This window comes from Saimiri boliviensis, chromosome 13, assembly GCF_048565385.1.
Source record: "Saimiri boliviensis isolate mSaiBol1 chromosome 13, mSaiBol1.pri, whole genome shotgun sequence".
Taxonomy (NCBI): Eukaryota; Metazoa; Chordata; class Mammalia; order Primates; family Cebidae; genus Saimiri; species Saimiri boliviensis.
In genome coordinates, this window is record NC_133461.1 from 19,426,265 (window position 1) to 19,439,271 (window position 13,007).

At 40.5% G+C, this 13,007-nt stretch overlaps 1 protein-coding gene across 6 annotated transcripts in view; it reads left to right on the forward strand.

Moving 5' to 3' along the window:
• Nucleotides 1-13,007, forward strand: part of CCBE1 (collagen and calcium binding EGF domains 1) — a 272,365-nt gene that overhangs the window by 190,259 nt on the left and 69,099 nt on the right. The gene's annotated exons all lie outside the window — the stretch shown is intronic.

Below are 13,007 nucleotides of genomic sequence, written 5' to 3' on the forward strand. Positions count from 1 at the left end.
AAATCAAAAGCCCTTTGTACTATTATTATTTCTCAAAATTGGATCTTTCATAGAGATCGCCAGTATAACTGGACAAAGAAAAGATCTTGGTTGCAAAGAACAGAAATGCCACATGAATCTCTGTAATGAAGGAAGTGGTACTTGGGATACCTCGAGTTAGAACTTGAGGAGCTGGCAGAAAACGAGGCAGTCCTAGGCATGGCGCCTCCCTCCTCTCCCTCCTAGTGTCTCCTCCCAGGAGAATCACGAGGGCTGACATCCTCTGCTCAGTCGGGGTGTCAGCTTACTCTGGTCTCTCCAGACCCTTTCTTCACGATCAGCCAGCCAGCATGATCCACAGAGTTTATGTTTGTTTAGAGCCCTGGGCAGCATTTGTGATTGGTCTGGCACATGGATTTGTCCTGGGAAAGGTGGCTAGATTGGCTGGGAGAAGCCCCTCTCTGTCTTTGTAACCTGGAGGGTCAGGAGCGTTGCCTCATAGTACAAACTCTGACCATCCCAGCGACCCCATCAGGAGGACTGCGGGCTGGGCAGTTTCCGTCAGGAAGGGGCTGTGGACCATAGGAAGTGACTGATACCTCTGGTTCAAGGGGTGCCAGGGTGGTTAGAGGTTGGTTCTAGTTAATAAAGCACTGGTGTCTGTCACCACATAACAAAAAGATTGAATAGTGCCATGGCCCTAGGCCAATAGAACCAGCACCCCTGCCTGCATGTCTGTGGGCCTTCTCTCTATACTAAGTGACCTTACCTATTCTGTGATATCCAAATCACACTGCACAAAGAAGCCTCCGACCCAGCCAAGCTGGCCCTGTTCTATTCTTTGATAATATTTGATGGATTGAGTGCTTGTTGATGTCTTGGCTACTTTATTTTTAAAGGCCTTGATGTCGTTAGGCACTTATGTTCTGTGCTCAGTATATTATTCAGTATAATCTGTGCTCAGTGATACTATGAGTTCTTACAACTCAGCATTTCCCCACAGCATCTATCAGTGAGTTGCCAAGGTTGGCATTCAGTCACCACCTGTTGATTCTGTGTGGTCTTTAGGCATCCCTGTATATCACAGAGTTTCATCATGACTGTTAGAAACATTCATTTAATATATACCTAAACCCCTGTGTTGAGAGAAGACAGAGATGATAATAGCTACTATTACTATCATTACTACTCTTTATTGGATATTTTCTATATAGTAGGTGCTATACTAGGTACTTTACGTATCTCATTTAATGTTCAAAGTAACTCCACAAGGTACATACTGAGATACCATTTTGCAGAAGGAAAAACTGAGATGTAAGCTTATGTATAACTTACATCAATTTATCAAAATAAGTAAATGGTGGAATCAAGCCCTAAACTCAGGTCTGCCTTTTTTGAAAACAGCTACCTGCAACCACCATACCCTGAGACTTCTCCACATTTTATACTTAATGATTCTGGTTCAGTCAGGCCTCTTGAACACAGAGGCCTACATTACTCCTCGGCAGGGATTCAAGATGAATGTCCCGGGTCGGTTGCTTCACCCAGACAAGGTGGCTGAGTTGCCACGCAGCCACTGGATTCTGGGTCTTGGACAGCTTGCCTGGACTGCCTGAGTCTCCCAGTTCTTCGTCACAAATAGCAGAGTGAATGGTATGTCCTCCAAATAAAGTTGAATGTTTTCAGTCCCATGAGGCAAAAGATGGAAAGGTCATGGATCTGTCACTATTTTGTACAAGAAACATGACTGAGGTGTCACCACATGCCAGGCACTGCTCTGAGTCTGTCCTTTGCTCCTTTCAATCCCTCATTCCTTCTCTACCCTGTAATACAGAAAAAGAAACAGGAAGGAAGAATGAGAGGCCGGAGAAGATAAAAAGAGAAAACCATGACCCTTATTTTTATAAATAATATCTTAGAATCTTCCAAAGGAGAGAATTCTGGCCAACTTCAGGAAAAATTTATTGTGCGTCTGTGATCTTTCAAAACCTGGGCTAAGTGCTCAAGATAGCCAAGACTCAACCCCTGCCTTCTAGGGATTCATGGTCAATTAGAGGAGACAGGTTGTGGATGTACAATGGTAGGCACATGTATATCCTCCTGTAACCCGTAAGATATTCTCTACAGAGCCACCCTTATCACAGAAACTGTAACGATAATGTCTTCAGGGATCAGACTTATGACTCCAAAGTACTATCTCTTACAATATACAAAAAGGAAAAAAAATTATGATAAATGACAAACTTCTTAAGACTCAATATAGAGATAGGGTAGTTTCTCTCTTCTAATAACACAATGCTTCCACTGTCAAGGAGTCTGTTGTTTTAAAAGAGTACACCCTACACCAGGAAGATGTCTTCTTGGGTCTTGGAAATCCTGGTTGAGTTTAGCCATGTTTTGACCAGCCTGAAATGTACTCCTTGAGAAATCATCATTTGCATAGATTTGTCCAGATATCATTACCACTGGAGAGCGGCAGGTACCTGGAAAGCCAGGGCAGCCACAGTGCCCCCTTGTACATCTTGGGCTGTGCGTGCCACATCTGAAGGTATACTAGAGGGTCGTCTTCCTTTCCCAGGTGTCTGCAAAACATTTTCAAGTCACAGCCACTCACTTATACAAACATGTGGGATGACCAAGACAAGTTTCTTAAAATAATTCCTTCTAGCTCAGGTTTTTTTTCACCCCCTTGAGGATGGAGGGTGTACATTTTTTGACCTATACTTCTTTTTCTCTGAAAAATAGCCATTTATGGAACATTTCACACTTTTACATAGCAAATATGTAGCCATGATTAACATGGTTATTCACCATTTATGTAACTTGGATAATTGGTTTGGATAATTATTGAGAGCCAGAGAATTCTTGAGCAAGGGGAGACCTTAACAATCAAGTCCAGGGCCTCTTTTTTTTGTCATTTTGTTTTTCCAGAACAGGAAACAGAGGTTCAAAATAGGAAAGTGATTTGTTCCGGCTCAGGCAGCCAGTTTGTTGGCACCCTTGACATCACTTCCCTGACTAGCTCTTCCCTTTTTAACTCTCTAAACTTTGTTTACTGTGCCCAGTTCTGCCAGTTGGACATCTCCCAGCCACATCCTAGGCCCATGCCCTCTCTGGGTGCATTTTTTTTTAAGACAGGTCCTGCTCGGTTGCCCTTGCAGTGGCATGATCTCAGCCCAGTGCAACCTCCACCTCCCAGGTTCAAGCAATTCTCCTGCCTCAGCCCCGCAAGTAGCTGGGACAACATGCCCGGCTAATTTTTATATTTTTAGTAGAGATGGGATTTCACCATGTTGGCCAGGCTGGTATCAAAATCCTGGCCTCAGGTTATCCATCTGTCTTGGCCTCCCAAAGTGCTGGGATTATAGGCATGAGCCACAGCACCCGGCCCCTCCCTGGGTGCTTTTATACACTGTTTGCTTCATCTGCTATGTCTTGTCACTGGAGCACTCCACGCCCTGCCTTGCCCTGGAGGTGCCTGTGACCTAACACATATTTAGCAGCATGTTTAAACTGGATGAATACCTTCTAGTCATTCCAAAATTTGTGCTGTAAAAATCTTCTGTAATCACCTCTCTTTGGATTTAACTTGGATTCACTCATGGCAACCTTATCCCCCAGGCAGCTCCACAAAAATAAATACCTAGTTGTGGACTTCTATGATCTTCTATATTCTCTATATCCATTGTGTTAGGAAGACTTAGAGATTTTGACCCCAACATTTAAAAAAAAAAATCTGTCCTCAGTTTTCAACTCCTCATCCTGTTTTAAATGCTCTTATAATCTCTAGGCTGAAATATTTTAGTAGCCTTTTTAACCACTCTATCTGTAGTCTTTTCTTTCCAGCCTCTTATGTCCTACAGATTAAATTAGGTTCAGGTTTGGGAGAGACAGCCTAAAGGTTGTCTAAGGACCATCTGAACCAAGGATGGAGAAGCGTATTGCCCAGAGGAAAGCTGAGCTTCCACAACAGAGAAACTGAATTTGGGCAACGATGGAGGGGCAGGGCTGGTAGTGAGTGAGGATCGGTGCCCTTTATGTATGTCTTTCTGGGGCAGAAGCAACTCCAAGCTATATAATTCCCTGGCTTCTGAAATTGAGTTTATCCTCTGTACTGAGAGAACATATTGCAATTCTGTTACGAAGCTTGGATTGCTCTGTCTTATGTGTCCCTAGCCAGGTGTGTTAGTCCATTTTCATGCTGCTTCCTGAGTCTGGGAAGAAAAAGAGGTTTAATGGACTTACAGTTCCACATGGCTGGGGAGGCCTCACAATCATGGTAGAAGGTAGAGGAGCAAGTCACATCTTACATGGATGGTGGCAGGCAAAGAGAGACCTTGTGCAGGGAAACTCCCATTTATTGTTTTTTGTTTTTTTAATCATCAGAGCTCATGGAATTTATTCACTATCATGCGAACAGCATGGGAAAGACCTGCCCCCATGATTCAGTTACCTCCCACTGGGTCCCTCCCATGATGTGGGAATTACAGGAGATACAATTCGAGATGAGATGTGGATGGGGACACAGTCAAACCATATCATGAGGCATATTTATTTCTCCTACATTGCTTGTCTTTGAGGACCAAATGTAAATCTTGCTAATCTATGTTTCCTGTAGCACACAGCTCAGGGAAGAGGTGGGCTCTGAGCCCAGCAGTCTGGGCTTATGTCCTGGTGTAGCTACTAATTTTAACAAGTGAAGTGCTCAATACTCCAGTGTCTCACCTGTTTAAAAAAAAAAAAAAGAAAAGAAAGAAAAAGAGAGAGAGAGAAAGTGCTTATTTTGGTATATAGTAAGGCGTAATTTAAGTCAAACTTAATATTTCATTTTTAACGGATTTGAATAGAAATTTTTATATGATACTGAGTCACTTTGAGGTTCAGAATTTAAAACAAACAGAAAGTTCCTCCTCTCATCTGTAAATGATTTAAAGTAGATATCCTACTTTTGGTGTCGTATGAATTTCTCCCTCCAGTGACTTAGACCTGAATTAATGTCCATTGCATTTCATTGTCATTGATTTTATGCATGTAAGGAATGGGATCTGTCACATCATGATTAATTAACCTCAGAAAGACTATCTCTGATCCGTTCCCTCTGTGTCTTCTCAACGTCATTGCAAGTGAAACTCTCTCCTTTAAGACTTTGCCATTTAATTCCCAAGTGACTGACCTGTGGACAAAACTTTGAATCAGCAAATTGGGTTTACAGATTCCTGTACTGATCTCTCTCTCTGGAACTGCCACATTTACACAGTGAACTGCAGCAGGAGGGAGCTGACTGCCAGTTGAACTGCCCACAGTGTGGTGGAGAGAAAGATCACAGCCCTGTCGAAGCAGAGCCTCCTTCCACTTTGGATAATTTACAGAGAAGATTCTAGACATTTACACTTCAAGGATCAGCATTCTATAAGGCTCAAAAGCTCCATGCACAGTTGTTGCTGGGGCAAAATAAAGGCCATATCTTCTCTGGGCCTCTTTAGGGGGTACAGACGTTGCATTTCAGAGGCCTTTCTTCCATGGGTCCATTTCCTTCCATCATTTCGGCTTTGGATGTGTATCAGGCTTCTGTAATTGAAACCAAAAACCAGCTTAAATAAGATGGAAATGTTTTTCTCTTAAGCACAACCGAGTGGTGTCAGGGACATGGCTTCCTTGTGTATTGATCCATATCACTAAGGCATTGCCCTCACATTGTCCAAGATGGTTCATCACCTCCACAATCACATTCCCACTCATGGGAAGGAGAAGGGGAAGGAGAGAGGGCATGTGTCCCTTTTGTTTAAGGATACTGCCTAGAAGTGGCACACACCTGTCACTCACATCCTGTTGGCCAGTCTAATCCATAAGACCATACCTGGTGGGATGAGAGGCTGGGAAATGCTACTTTAATTCTGGGTGGTTATGTGCCCAGCTGTAATTTGGATTTCGGTTGCCATAGGAAAAAGGGAAAGTAGATACGGGAAAACATCTCTATCACACTAGTGACCTGAAAACAGAGCTGTTGTAGGTAATTTGAAGCTCCTACCAGAGGGGAAAAATAATAGAAGGCAATATTTTAAAATATGCCTGTGGATTATTTGCTACAGACCTTTGACTACACCAAGAATACTTTTCTGTTCCAACTTAGCGGAATAGACAGTGAGACTTTTTTTGAGACAGAGTCTCTCTCCGCCACCCAGGCTAGAATGCAATGATGCAATATTGACTCACTGCAACATCTGCCTCCTGGGATCAAGCGATTCTCCTGCCTCAGCCTCCTGAGTAGCTTGGACTACAGGCACACGCCACCACACCTGACTAATTTTAGCATTTCTGGTAGAGACGGGGTTTTGCCATGTTGCCCAGGCTGGTCTTGAACTCCTGAGCTCTGGTGATCCATCCCTCTTGTCTTCACAAAATGCTGAGATTCCAATCATGAGCCACCATGCCCAGCCATTTTTTTTCCTATTACTTTCAAAATATAACATTTTCTCATTCTCAAAGTAATAATGTAATAATTATTAAAAACTTAGAAAATATAGGCAAGAAAAATGAAGGCAATTAAAATGCCCACGTTTGCAGCTTAGAAGGGAGCCATGAACAGAAAGGTGAGGGTATAAATATTAAAAATGGATCCACCCTTTGAGGAAGGGAAAAAGGTAGAGCAATGGCAGATTTGCAGAGAAAATTTACAGGGTAAGAGGGCGAAGTGGCAAGGGGCTAGTTCAGAAACTTTCCAGGATGCTTGGTAACCATGGTGGACAATTTCTGTTATATTGTTTGGTTTATCATGTATAATGTGATGCTTGAAGACATAATTTGCTTGATGAATGCCATTGTAGCATTATTAATAGTCATTCAGGTATTCCTAAAATGCTCAGAGAGCTAAGGATAAAATCAAAATAAATACCCAGATCTTTGGCTGTTGGATCCCACAATCGTTACTGTTTGCAGTGAACCATATTGCCGCCAAGGAGTAGTCATGTGCTGTCTCTGGACGATGACCCCCAGAGTAAGACTGACAACCATCAGTGCTTCCAAAAATTAGCCACCAGAGAAATAAATGAGAACGGAGCTCTGTTGGTTTAAACATGTCTTACAAAGGAGAAAATTGTTCCATTAAAATCTTAAGTAAATCAATAGTAAACCAGTTATTTTAGATGAAAAAAGTAAGAATAATGAATTTCCTACTAAACGGTACTATGGTTTCTTAAGGCAGTTTCTTAATGATTACCATATGCTGGTTCCAGGTGACTTGGTCAAAAGCTGTTTGCTTGAAACACAGTTGGTCACAGCAGTGACTTTGTTGAAAATGTGGTTGCTGTTTTGGGTTGGCTAAGTGAATCTTGATTGGTGTAGGCATGCCTGTATGTAGTCGTGCCAAACATGCACTTGTGAACATCGTTCCTTACCCACTTGCAAAACCAGAAGTTTCTGAAGCCATTGCCAAGCCTGGCATTAGAACTGTACCAGAAGGGCCAGGCACAATGGCTCACGCCTGTAATCCCAGCACTTCAGGAGACTGAGGTGGGCAGATCATGGGGTCAGAAGATGGAGACCATCCTGGCCACGGTGAAACCCTGTCCCCACTAAAATACAAAAAATTAGCCAGGTGTGGTGGTGAGCACCTGTAGTCCCAGCTACTCAGGATGCTAAGGCAGGAGAATTGCTTGAACCTGGAAGGTGAAGGTTGTAGTGAGCTGAGATCACGTCACTGTACTCCAGCCTGGGCAACAGAGTGAGACTCTGTCTCAAAAAAATAGAAATGAAAATAAAAATCTGAAATATCTGATGCATGAATAAGCAGCCATTCAAGAGAAACCCCAAATAAATCATAGGAAAATTTACCTTTGCATCGCAGCAAGGGTGCAAATATTTGCCTGCTAATTCACTTGCCCTTTCTCGGTCAATTTTAGTCTTCGAATACTATAGGAAGATTTTTAAAGATTTTTTTTCTAGTGTCTAACATAATAATCAGCAGACATTCTGACGATACAATCTGTTACCTTAATTTTTTTTGATTTGATTTTTTTCTTCTAAAAGCTCTCACACACACCTGGCTGGTGGGGTGTATTTTTGGCTGTACCTCTTTTATTGATTAGTTTTTTTTACATGTGTAAAGAATACTCAGGGGCACCCAGGGGAAACTTCCACAGACTTTCTGGATTATAGGATATCACCCTTTCTATGTAACAAAAGTATTAGTATTTGGAAAAGCAAGCTACAACATATGAAGTGTATTAGGAATGATTGTCTCCCCAGAATCCACATGAGCTTTCTCCATCTTCCCTTCCCTTTTTCTAAAGATAAAAACCATTCAGCAGTGTTTGCAGTTGGAGCTAGCAAGTGCTCATGCTTGCATAACAACATTTCACTTTGACCCTCTCAACTTTGTTATATGTAAATAATGTTGTAAGTAATCTTTGAAACGGTATAATATGTGCAACCACTGTTTATTTTTAATACTCCCCAATATTTCATTATTTATTTTAAATGTGATTTATGATTGATGGATGTTTGACATGCAAAATAACATATTCCCAGGAACTCTAGGGAAGACAGAAGGATGCACTGGAGTCTCACAACTCCTTCCCTTGAGCAGAGAGCTGGGGTCACTCATGCAATCGAAAAACCCAAAGGGGAAATTAATTTTTAGCTAAGCAAGTATTTAAATGATGCATGCTCATCCTGAAACTCGGATCTCCTGATGGAGTTCCATAGCCTTTTGAAAGCATATTAAATCGCTTCATTATCATTTGACTTCATGAAAAGGCAAATGACATGTTGCTTCTCACTCCACTGTGTAGACAGTCCGAAGCCCTTCAAATGCTCATAAAGGTCACAGTGCCCAAGTTTAATGTCTTGGATGTGGAAAGAGAGATTGTAAGGGATCATATTGATTTGCATGAACTTTAAAATGCTGTCAAACTGCTCAGAGGTTATAGCTTAGATGCAGCATTAAAATAGAAACAGACAAATAAAACCATATGTTGAAATGTGATATTCGATTTGCGTATCAAAAACAGGTGGGTTTTTTCCCCCTTGTATCCAACTTTCTCATGAATCACTGGAGTTTCAAATCATCTAGTACACTGTTCCTCCTCTATATTTTTCTGTAGGACAGCCTCAAGTAATGGAGTAAGTAATAACCATAAATTTTAATGAATACTGAAGCCAGTTTTCCTTCTGGTTGTTAGGAGCTTGGACTTTTTAAACCATGGAAAGCTAGACAGAGTTTAAGTTTCATGGAATGTAAAGATAGACCCTGTACTTCTGGTACCTCATCATAAACTCATATCTTCAGGGGCTTCTCTTGGTATGCAAAATTGTAATTTAGTTTAAGATGTTGGGAAATTAGGTCTAATAAGAACATCTGGACATTGCCACACATCATTCATATTGGCAAATTGCGTGGATAGATGATTTCCTTCTAACATAAAATGTCAAATTAATCTGTGTTGGGAATTCCAGTACAGGCAGGGGGCCCTTGGCAATATCACTCAAGTCTGTTTTGATAGCATCCCAAATGCCACTGTTTTTATATTGAAAGCAAAGTTTATATGCTTTTGAAGTAAGATACCTGTCACCACTGGACTGCATGTGAGAAATGTTGGAGAGGGATGCATTGGCATTGCTGTACCCAGTGATGCTTCAGAATTTCTGTCATCAAATTTGTCTTTTAACAATTGTATGGATTTTTCATAAATTTCATGTAAAACTAATAAATTATGGATTTCATAAAATTTTTATAAATTTTGTTAAAGGAAGAGATGACTTAATTTTCTCCTAGGAATAGTAATTCACCTGACAGACCCAATTGTAGTGTAGTAAATTGATTTGACCAATACAGGTTGAGCATCCCTAATCCAAGATTTCGAAACAGTTTCAAAAGAAATGCTCACTGGAACGTGTCAGATTTCAGATTTTTGAACTGGGAATGCTCAACTGGTATTCTGCAAATCACCAAACTTCAAATTAATCTGAAATCTGAATGCTTCTGGTCCCAAGCATTTCAGATGAGGAATACTCAAATCGGTTATATAGTCAGATTATATTAATTTGAAAGTGTGGAAAATAATATTCTTAAATTTTTTTTTATTAAAATGTGATAAAAAAAATTAAGTGTGTCAAAATTCTTGGAAGACCTTATCTAACCTGTATGAAAGTTCTGATGATTTGACAAGGTGGAATTTGTTTTGAGACACAGATAATGTCTAATTTCCCAAGTAAGAGGTTTCTGTTCCTTTCTCCACCACGATGTGTTCACACAGGTGATATGGTGGGTGTAGGTGATGGGCAGTTCCCAGCTGATAGACCATGTCTAACTCAGTTTCTCTTCCTAGAAAGCATGCCCAAACACACATGAGTGAGAATGATGTTGTGGTGGGAATAACCTTGAATCTTGTTTTTTTTTAATAGTTACAAAGAAATACTTCTTAAAAATGGTAATTTAACCTTTATGGTCAAAATATCTTGAAGTATATTCTTGAGATTTGCATATCCACTGTGCCATGGTTAATTCTCAGCCTCGCATGTATGATGATGGAAGTGGTGAAGGCAAGGAAAGGGGAGAGTAATGGGAGCAGGAGACAAAGGAGGGACAAAGGGACATTAGGTCCAGCAGAAATGCCAACATTGTGCTATTTTACATAAAATGTAGAGACTTTGTAACCATGTAGGTCCATTTATCCATCTGCCATTTTTTCCTACATTGTCATATTTATTGCAACTACATGCATTATAAACCTTGCAAGACAATGTATGTTATTTTTGCTTTAAGAAATTAAGAGCAAGTCTTTGCAGTAATAAACATATGTGTTCACGTGTCTTTATAGTAGAATGATTTACAATCCTTAGTGTATATACCCAGTAATGGGATTGCTGGGTCAAACGGTGTTTCTGGTTCTAGATCCTTAAGGGATCACCACACTGTCTTCCACAAGGGTTGAACTATTTCACATTCTCAACAACAGTGTAAAAGTGTTCCTATTTCTTCACATCCTCTCCAGCATCCGTTGTTTCCTGACTTTTTAATAATCGCCATTCTAACTGGCATACACCATGGAATGCTATGCAGCCGTAAAAAAGAATGAGTTCATGTCCATGTCCTTTTCGAGGACATGGACGAAGCTGGAAACCATTCTCAACAAACTAATACAGGAACAGAAAACCAAACACTGCATGTTCTCACTCATAAGTGGGAGTCGTACAATTAGAACACATGGACCAGGGAGGAGAATGTCACACACCGGGGCTTATTGGAGGATGGGGGGCTAAGGGAGGGAGAGCATTAGGGAACATACCTATGCATACGGGGCCTAAAATCCACATGAAAGGTTGACTGGTACAGCAAACCACCATGGCACATGTATACCTATGTAACAAATCTGCATGTTCTGCACACGTATCCCAGAACTTAAAAAAATTTTCTGTATGTGTACTCAGATAGTTACTGTTTATAGTGCTCTTCACTCCTTCCTAAAGATGTAGATTTCCCTCTAGTGTCATCTCCTGTTAGCCTAGAGAACTCCCTTAGCACAGGTCTGCTGACAATGAATTTTTTATTTTTTTAAATCTGAAATGTCTTTATTTCACCCTCCTTCTTGAAGGATATTTTCATTGGATATTCTGGGTTGAACAAGATTGTTTTCTCAGCACTCAAAAAATGTCATATCACTGTCTTCTGGTTACTGTAGTTTTCTGATGAGAGGTTTGTGGTAATTAAAATCATCCTTTCCCTGTATATAATGTTTAATTTTTCTCTGCTTCTAGGAGTTTCTCTTTAGGTCTCAGCAACATGACTATGACATCTCTGGGCATTTTGTGTATGTGTGTAGTTAACCTGTTTGGGGTTTGCCAAACTTATTTAATCTTTTTTTTTTTTTTTTTTTTTTTTTGAGACAGAGTTTCGCTCTCGTTACCCAGGCTGGAGTGCAATGGCGCGATCTCGGCTCACCGCAACCTCCGCCTCCTGGGTCCAGGCAATTCTCCTGCCTCAGCCTCCTGAGTAGCTGGGATTACAGGCACGTGCCACCATGCCCAGCTAATTTTTTGTATTTTTGGTAGAGACAGGGTTTCACTATGTTGAGCGGGATGGTCTCGATCTCTTGACCTCGTGATCCACCCGCCTCGGCCTCCCAAAGTGCTGGGATTACAGGCTTGAGCCACCGCGCCCGGTCAACTTATTTAATCTTTAAATTTATTTCTTTCACTAAACTTTGGAAGTTTTCAGCCATTGTTTTTTCAAATATATTTTTCTGCTCCATTTACTGTCTCCTCTCCCTCTGGAACTCCAAGTACCAGACCTTAGACCTCTGATATTAGCCCAGAAATCTCTGTTCATTTTTTAAAGTCTTTCTTTCTCTTTCCTTCAGATTAGATAATTTCCATTTACTGTATTTTCAAATTCACAAATTCTTTCCTGCATCATTTCTCCATTCTTCTATCAGCACATCCAGAAGGATGTTTAAAAATTTCAGGTCTGTTTGTCAGTTCTATAAGTTCTGTTTTGTTCTTTTAGTAGTTCCTCTGCTGAGATTTTCTGTTTCGTTTATTACAGGTATATTTTCCTTTATGTAATTGGACACAGTTAAATAGCTACCTTAAAGTCTGATAATTCCAACATGTGGGTTATCTTAGAGATTGTCAGCATTGATTGTCCTCTCCTTGAGAATGGGTCACATTTGTATATGTTATGTTGTGGACAGCCTGCATCTTGCTGTATTCATTCAGAGAGTGTGGATTTTTTTCTTCTAGCAGGTAGCTAACTTGGTTAAATTAACTTGGTTAGAGTGGAGTAGGTTTGAAATATTTATGTTAGGAATGAGCTGTTTGCTATATTTTCTATTCAGATCATTTAGGTACCTTTCAGTTTCTTACATGGTACAAGTGTTTACAAAAAAAAAAAAAAATCACTCAAATGAGAATCAGAATGCTTAGGCTCCAGTCTCAGTCTTAATAATAGTTGGCTGCCTAATCACTGTTATGTTACAGTTAGCAATCATTATGTTATAATTAGCCAAGTATTGTTATTATGATTAGTTACT